At 33.4% G+C, this 9,306-nt stretch overlaps 1 non-coding gene across 1 annotated transcript; it reads left to right on the plus strand.

Annotated features, from left to right (window-relative positions):
- Positions 1-7,198: 7,198 nt before the first annotated feature.
- LOC123228480 lies at positions 7,199-7,305 on the plus strand. The gene has a single exon (XR_006504707.1). It is a non-coding gene; the product is annotated as a small nucleolar RNA R71 (small nucleolar RNA).
- Positions 7,306-9,306: the final 2,001 nt, after the last annotated feature.

Below are 9,306 nucleotides of genomic sequence, written 5' to 3' on the forward strand. Positions count from 1 at the left end.
AAAATTAACAATTTTGAAACTGCAAGGGCGGTAAGAACTTTGAGAATTACTGAGGGGCAAAGGATAAATATTGGACCTGTTTGTAATAGACATTTTATCAGGGGTAAATTAATATTTTTCACATCCAGGGTTTCTCGACACGTAGTTTTCGAATTTTATATCCGTTTTTTTCTGTTTTAAGATTTTTCAATACGTAGTTTTAGAATTTTAGATTAAGTTTCTCGATTTTTGTGCCTCTTGGACACATTTTATGATGTAATAACCTCGTATTTTTAAAATTTTTGAAAAATTTTTCGATTATTACCATTACATGGTATTTTAACTTTTAGAATTCGAATTTCAGTTCCGTTTTTTCAAATTTCACTGTTTTACGATAATCGATTCGTACTTTTCAGATTTTCGAAGAATTTTTCGATTATTGCAGTTCTAGGGTTTTTCAACCTTTAGAATTCGAATTTCAGTTCCGTTTTTTCGAATTTCACCGTTTTACGATATATCGACTCATATTTGTCAGATTTCGAAAGAATTTCTCGATTGTTGCCGTTCTGGGGTTTTTCAATCTTTAGAATTCGAATTTCAGTTTCGTTTTTTCGAATTTTACCGTTTTACGATATATCGATTTGTATTTTTCAGATTTTTAAAGAATTTCTCGATTGTTGCCATTCTAGGGTTTTTCAATCTTTAGAATTCAAATTTCAATTCCGTTTTTTCGAATTTCACCATTTTACGATATATAGATTTGTATTTTTCAGATTTCCAAAGAATTTCTCGATTGTTGCCATTCTAGGATTTTTCAATCTTTAGAATTCGAATTTCAGTTCTTTTTTTCGAATTTTATCGTTTTACGATATATTGATTCGTATTTTTCATATTTCTGAAGAATTTCTCGATTGTTGCCATTATAGGGTTTTTCAACCTTTGGAATTCGAATTTCAGTTCTATTTTTTTGAATTTTATCGTTTTACGATATATCGACTTGTATTTTTTAGATTTCCCAAGAATTTCTCGATTGTTATCATTTTAGGGTTTTTCAACCTTTAGAATTCAAATTTCAGTTTCGATTTTTTAAAATTTTAACGTTTTACGATATATCGACTCATATTTTTGATATTTCTGAAGAATTTCTTGATTGTTGCCATTCTAGGGTTTTTCAACCTTTAGAATTCGAATTTCAGTTTCGTTTTTTTGAATTTTACCGTTTTACAATCTTGAAATCTTATTTTTAAAATTTTTCAATCACCTCTTTTATTGTGTTGTATTTTTTTTCTTTTTATGATTTTTCCATGAAGACATTTGTTTATATATTTGCTATTTATGAATGGCTAACGAATTTTGTAAATTTTCGCAGGAAATTTCTTGCAAAAGAAGACGTGTTAAAAGCGAGCTGCGAATCCCCGATGAGTCCAGACACTTCCGAACATATTTGATATGTTGTGCACTGGTACGTGCTGTCGTTGACACCCAAATTAAATCCTAAATTCCTGTAACAAAAATGTAGTAAAGGAAAGTAGGGATCGTTCCCTCGAAGAGCCTTGATTAGTATGTCGTCACAAATAAATCGAAACAAATAAATAAAAAGGGGGGTTTTGAAGTGAATGCAATTTATAATGAAAAACACTAATTAAAAATTCAGTAAAATAATCTAAAAGGAATAAATCGATTTAACAAACCTTGGTCTTCGGTCACATCCACCATTGGAACTACGATTGATCATCGAAACAAAATATCAAATTAATTAATTGAATATTCGTTGTGGTATTGAATTAACCTGTCATTCCTTACGATTAGTTAACCAAAAACATGTATTCCAATTAACCCTTATTGATTAATAATTCGGATACGATCTCGAATTTAATTAAACAATAGCATTACGAATTAGAAAGACCAACGAAGCAAGACAATACAAACGTACGACGTTGCATTTAATCTAGTTGATTATTTTCCTAGGATTTAAAGTTTCTGACGCAGCAAACGATAAACCTAGTTGCCACTTCGATTAGATGGATTGAACAATTACAGATTTAGCACCTAAACTAGCAATAGATTATATTAATTGATAAACTATTTGCGCACCTTAGAAATCAACCAACACAATCATGAAAAATAATTCAAAAAGATAACCAATACTCAAATAATTAAAAGATGCATTAAAGAACAAAAATAAATCTCACAATCATTGTAGTTCCATGGTTTCAGATCCTTTCAACCAAGATAAATTATTTAGCCACTGTAAACCATATTTTGCTCTCTAATTCTCTAATTACAATGGTTGATAATCTCCAATAAAAATAAGAGTATATATATTATCTTCCTACTAAAAATCTAGAAAATCTGGAAATTGAAAGTCAATCCTAATCTCCTAATCCAACCAAGCAAAGTGATACATATCTTCCCAAAAAGAAAGGAAAAGATATGTATCTTTAATATATATCCTTCTTCCTAAAATATCCTTCCTTATCTAGCTCAATTAATCCTCTTTTCCAGCTGGTGATTATCCCTTTCCTTGGAAGCAAATCTTAATATTTTATGGACTCTTGCAACAGATCTGGACGTTCAGATCTGCTTTCCGAATTCTGCTCTCGTCTTTCACGTGCCCACGCCTAGTCAGCATCACGAAATTTCCAGTTTAATAGATCTGCTCCAGTTTTTCCTCTTTTTGGCCCAACTTACTCCAAAAATGCTCAAAGCTTCCTAAATGCAAAAAGATAAGTAATTCCATTAGATTGAATCAAATTTCCACACAACACAAGGAATTATAAATCAAAATAGTAACAATTAATGGTCTTATCAAATTGCCCCACACTTATCTTTTGCTCGTCCTCGAGTAAAACAAAAACAAAAACAAAACAAACACAAAAATGTTCCATCAATCTCTTTTCTCACGATACCAAAAAGTGTGCATACCTTAAGATTCAAACCAACCAAGATTCAAGCATCAACACACATCATAATCAAACTTTACAAGGAAATATGCACAAAGACAAATCAAGATAATCGCATTCTAAAGCATGTATAAAGCTTTGGTGAATCATCCTCACGGTTATCACTCATATCACTCATGTGTTTAATGGTTCGGTGTTTCGCTCAAATTCTTCCAATGCAAACATTCTACCATAAGCTTGCTCATGCACCAAATCTCCACCACTTAGATTATATACATGCATAAATCAAAAAGACTTTATTTTAGGTTGTAATGGGGCTTTGGGTAAAGGTGAGGATTAATGGATACAAAAGGTTAAAACCATGAATATTAACAAAACATTTAAACATATAAGGGGAACAAAAATGTAAAGCTAAAGCCACCACATTCACCACATTTCTTTGCTACTTGCCATTGCCTTTCTCTTCTCTCTTTTTTTTCAACTTCTTTTCTTTTTCTTTTTTTTCTTCTCTGTTTTCTTCTTTTTTTTTTTTTTTTTCAAATTTTTTTCTTTCTTGCATAACTAAGAGAATTGAAAATAAAGCTAGCAACATAGGGCAGTAACAATAACAACATAAGGCAATAACTAAGAGAATTTAAGTCCCCTTTTCCCCCACACTTAAAATTCTTCAAGATAGCAAATTCACCCAGCAACAAATTTTTAGTTTAAATGCCCTGCTAATTTTCATGGTTGGGTGAGGATTTTTACTTGAAGGCTTGGGTTTGTAATATGGTTTTAGCACAAAGAATCAAGGGTTTTGTAAGGCTCAAGGGGCTAACTAAGGAAATTAAAATAGGTTGGCTTTTTAAGCTAAAGGGTTCGAACAAGAATGCCTTTATCATTTTCATGCATGCATATTTCAATGTGTCTCGAAACGGTTCAAAGCAAGTTCTAGAGATATATTCACATGGAAGAATATCACTCATCAAAGAAAATATAGATTGATATGAATGTTTCAATCTTTTTCGGCTCAAAACTCACGAGTTAAATAAATTCACCTCAACTTCAAACAAACTCGAGCACTCAATTATCAAAATTTTTTAAATGCATACCCCTAATTAATCTAACAAATCAGTGCTCAATGCTCTCCTATTAAATCGGCTAAATTCCAAGGCATGCATACAAATTAATTCATTCAAAGTGAGATTAATGGACTGTTTAGCTGACTAAAAACAGGGAAGGATACACTAGCTGCCATAAAAATCAAACTTTATCCAGCAAGGAGCAGCAACATAGACAAAACAAAGCAAAAAAAATTGAGGCATAACAGAATAAGCATATCACAAAGAAGACAGAATAAAAAACTGGCAGAAAAAACAGAACAGATAGACAGAACAAACTGAAAGCAGAAAAGAAGGATAAAACATAAGAACAGAGCAGAAAAAAAAATAAATATAGGACTGAAAGACAGAATAGTAAACAGCAGAAAATAAAACACAAATACACCCTCCCCCACACTTAAACCAAACATTGTCCTCAATGTTTAAACAAAACAGAATAATAATAAAAACTGAAATTTAAAAGAAAAGGGAAAGAAAACTTCTCTAGATTTGGGGAAAAGGAACACTAGTTCGAATTTTTGGAGAGTTGTAATGGATGGAGGATTCTTCAGATTTTGATAACAGCTCTGGTGCAGGAGGCCTCCGATGGGTGGGTTTTTGCTGCTCTTTGATGCTTGTGAACGGGTTCTGACCATGGTGTTATAGAATGAAGGAAGGGGCTGTTAGGTTTTTAGTTTAGGTGGAGAGAAATTGTGAAGCGTAGGTTTGGCGAATATGCTCTCTGGAAGCAAATAAACCCAGCCTTATAATCACACTAAATCATATGACCCCCTTGAATTTAAGAAAATAGCAAAACAGAAGCACATGACCCAGTTCCAGAATACCAAAATGTAGATTCCTCCCCTGTGAACATTTACAGAAAGCTAATTGGGACCTGCAGGAGGAAGAAGACGATTGAACAGTAACATAAAAATAAATTAAAATAAACCTAAGCAAAAATCATAAAATAATTGCTAATTAAATATCTAAAAATCCTAAAACTAAAATTTAAAACTAAAATTGGAACACATAAACCGAAATTAAAGCAAATGTCTAGAAAATTAAAATTTAAGCATTAATTAAAATAAGATTGAAAGCTTGGGTTGCCTCCCAAGTAGCGCCTTTGTTTACAGTCGTCGGCTCGACGTAATGCCTTCATCTATTTATCCGGGATCTTTCAACTCCACTTCTCTGATGTTTTCAGTTGGCACTCCTTTGTAAAACAGTTTGAGTCTATGGCCATTAACTTGAAATACTTTTGATGTCGCTAAGCTTTGAATCTCTAGCTTCTTCAGAATTTGCACCAGTTTCTCTTCTTGCTGCTCATTTAACTTGCTGGAAATGATCACTGGTAAGATTTTTCCATCTCCTAGGTACACATATTTAAGGTGATTTGGAAGAGGTTTCAGTTCCAGCTCTGGTACCTGCAAAATAGAAGGTAACAATTTTTCATTAGGCACTGGCAGCTCAATATAAAATAAATTACCTGTATTTTTCAGCTCTCTGAACTCATTCATCTCTGTCCCTGCATTATGCACATCTGAAATTAATTTAAATTCATCTTTTTCTTTCAATATATTTTTATGGTTAGCCACCTTTAACTTATCATCACTATCAAGTATATCCTACGCTAGAGAATCAATTAAATCAACTGAATACACAGGAAAATCCACATCAGAATATTTCATAGCATCATAAATATTAAATTGGACAACTTCACCATCAAACTCCATGGTCAATGTGCCCTTGTGAACATCAATTTTCGTTTTAGCTGTTTTCAGAAAGGTCTTCCTAGCAAAATAGGTGCAGATTGGTCATTATTTTCCATGTCAAGAACATAAAAATCAGCTGGAAAAATTAATTTATCATTAACCTGAACAAGAACATCTTCCATTAACCCCTTGGGATATGCATTTGATTTATCAGCCAACTGAATAATTGTGCTAGTTTTTTCTAAAGGTCCAAGATTAAGAGCAGAATAAATGGAATATAGCATTACATTAATAGATGCTCCTAAATCTAACATGGCTTTTTCAATTTTTGTTCCTCCTATGGTGTAAGGGATGCAAAACATACCTGGATCTTTGCATTTTTCAGGAAGATTTTTGCGAATTATGGCTGAAACATTTTCCCTACCTCGATTTTTTCATACCTTTTGAGTTTTTGCTTTCTTTTCAATGTACACAGCTCTTTCAAAAATTTAGCATATCGAGGCACTTGTTTTATTGCATCAAACAGTGGAATATTGACTTCACAGTCTCGAAAGGTCTCATATAAATCCGCATTACGTTGTACTTCAGTTTTAAAGCTTCAGGAAAAGGAGGAATAGGTTTGTATTCGCTGAAAGGAGGATATTTACCTGTCACTACCTTTTTGGAAAAATTATTTTCTACTACCAATTTTCTCTGTTTTTCTGTTGGCTGTGTTGGTGCAAGTTGTGCTTTAATTGGCATCTCCAACTCCTTTCCACTCCTCAACATTATGGCACTAACATTCTCCTTTGGGTTCATCACAGTTTGTGACGGCAATTTGCTTGAATTTTGTGCTTCCAGCCTATTGATTGCAGTAGCCATTTGGCTCATTTGATTTTTCAGATTTTGAATGCTGGTTCTGGTTTCCTGCTGAAATTTCATAGTGTTAGTAGCCAAACTTTTAACAATATCTTCAAGAGATGTACCTGAATTAGAATTTTGAGTTGGTTGCTGCTGTCTAGGAATATAATGCTGTTGGTATGGCTGAAAATTATTTGAAGGCTGATCCACATGTGCATTCCCATAACGAAAATTAGGATGATCTCTCCAACCTGAATTGTAAGTATTCGAATAGGGATTATAATTATGATTTTGCTGTTGCTGTCCTAAAAATCCGCCCACTGCATTAGCATGTTCAGAGCAGTCCTCCTGAAGTGTTGGGCACATATCAGTTGGATGTCCTCCTACAGAACAGATTCCGCAAACTTTCGCTGCCTCTGTTTTTCCTACAGCCATTTGACGTACAAGAGTAGTTAGATCATCAAGTCGGCTTTCAAGAGATGATACATTTACCTCATTGACGCGCCAAGACGAATGGTCTAATCTATTTCCAAATTGTTGTGAATTCGATGCCATATTTGCAATTAAATTTTGGGCTGCTTCAGGTGTTTTGTCAGCCAATGCTCCACCACTTGCCGCATCAATCATATTTCTCTCATTCGATAGAAGTCCTTCGTAGAAATATTGAATAAGCAGCTGGTCACTAATTTGGTGATGTGGACAGCTTGCACAAAGTTTTTTAAAGCGCTCCCAATATTCGTATAAAGATTCTCCAGTATGCTGCCGAATGCCACAGATTTCTTTCCTTATGTTAGCTACTCTTGATGCTAGAAAAAATTTCTACAAAAATAATCTTTTCATCTCATGCCAAGTAGTGATACTTCCAGCGGGTAGATAATACAACCAATCTTGCGCATCATCTTTCAAAGAAAACGGAAAAGCCCTCATCTTGATATGTTCTTCGGTTACTCCATTCGGTTTCATTCCAGTGCACACCACATGAAATTCCTTTAAATGTTTATGAGGATCTTCACCTGCAGAACCACGAAAAATAGGTAAAAGATGAATTAGTCCAGATTTTAATTCGAAGGTAGTATTAACATCTAAATTCGAAAAAGTAATGCAGTGTGGTTGTTGATTTAAATTTGGAGCAGCAAGCTCCCTTAAAGTTTGATTTTCAGCCATGTTTTCCTCTGTTTCGTCAACTGCCTTGTGTGCTTGCAGTCTCCTTTTTGTTTCTTTTCTCAACCCTTTTGCAGTCTTTTCAATTTCTGGGTCAAATTGTAAACTAGCTTGTTTCGAAGATCATGTAACGAACGTACAAAGTAAAAACTCCCCGGCAACGGTGCCAAAATTTGGTACGTGCTGTCGTTGACACCCAAATTAAATCCTAAATTCCTGTAACAAAAATGTAGTAAAGGAAAGTAGGGATCGTTCCCTCGAAGAGCCTTGATTAGTATGTCGTCACAAATAAATCGAAACAAATAAATAAAAAGGGGGGTTTTGAAGTGAATGCAATTTATAATGAAAAACACTAATTAAAAATTCAGTAAAATAATCTAAAAGGAATAAATCGATTTAACAAACCTTGGTCTTCGGTCACATCCACCATTGGAACTACGATTGATCATCGAAACAAAATATCAAATTAATTAATTGAATATTCGTTGTGGTATTGAATTAACCTATCATTCCTTACGATTAGTTAACCAAAAACATGTATTCCAATTAACCCTTATTGATTAATAATTCGGATACGATCTCGAATTTAATTAAACAATAACATTACGAATTAGAAAGACCAACGAAGCAAGACAACACAAACGTACGACGTTGCATTTAATCTAGTTGATTATTTTCCTAGGATTTAAAGTTTCTGACGCAGCAAACGATAAACCTAGTTGCCACTTCGATTAGATGGATTGAACAATTACGGATTCAGCACCTAAACTAGCAATAGATTATATTAATTGATAAACTATTTGCGCACCTTAGAAATCAACCAACACAATCATGAAAAATAATTCAGAAAGATAACTAATACTCAAATAATTAAAAGATGCATTAAAGAACAAAAATAAATCTCACAATCATTGTAGTTCCATTGTTTCAGATCCCTTCAACCAAGATAAATTATTTAGCCACTGTAAACCATATTTTGCTCTCTAATTCTCTAATTACAATGGTTGATAATCTCCAATAAAAATAAAAGTATATATATTATCTTCCTACTAAAAATCTAGAAAATTTGGAAATTGAAAGTCAATCCTAATCTCCTAATCCAACCAAGCAAAGTGATACATATCTTCCCAAAAAGAAAGGAAAAGATATGTATCTTTAATATATATCCTTCTTCCTAAAATATCCTTCCTTATCTAGCTCAATTAATCCTCTTTTCCAGCTGGTGATTATCCCTTTCCTTGGAAGCAAATCTTAATATTTTATGGACTCTTGCAACAGATCTGGACGTTCAGATCTGCTTTCTGAATTCTGCTCTCGTCTTTCACGTGCCCACGCCTAGTCAGCATCACGAAATTTCCAGTTTAATAGATCTGCTCCAGTTTTTCCTCTTTTTGGCCCAACTTACTCCAAAAATACTCAAAGCTTCCTAAATGCAAAAAGATAAGTAATTCCATTAGATTGAATCAAATTTCCACACAACACAAGGGAATTATAAATCAAAATAGTAACAATTAATGGCCTTATCATGCACAATGCACAACATTATCTAGGATTATGTCTACACTGACCCCGGAGCAGTTACAACTATTTGAGAGGACATGTTTCGGGTATCTTCTTTGTTTACCCGAGACC

Source organism: Mangifera indica, chromosome 10 (assembly GCF_011075055.1).
Source record: "Mangifera indica cultivar Alphonso chromosome 10, CATAS_Mindica_2.1, whole genome shotgun sequence".
Lineage (NCBI taxonomy): Eukaryota > Viridiplantae > Streptophyta > Magnoliopsida > Sapindales > Anacardiaceae > Mangifera > Mangifera indica.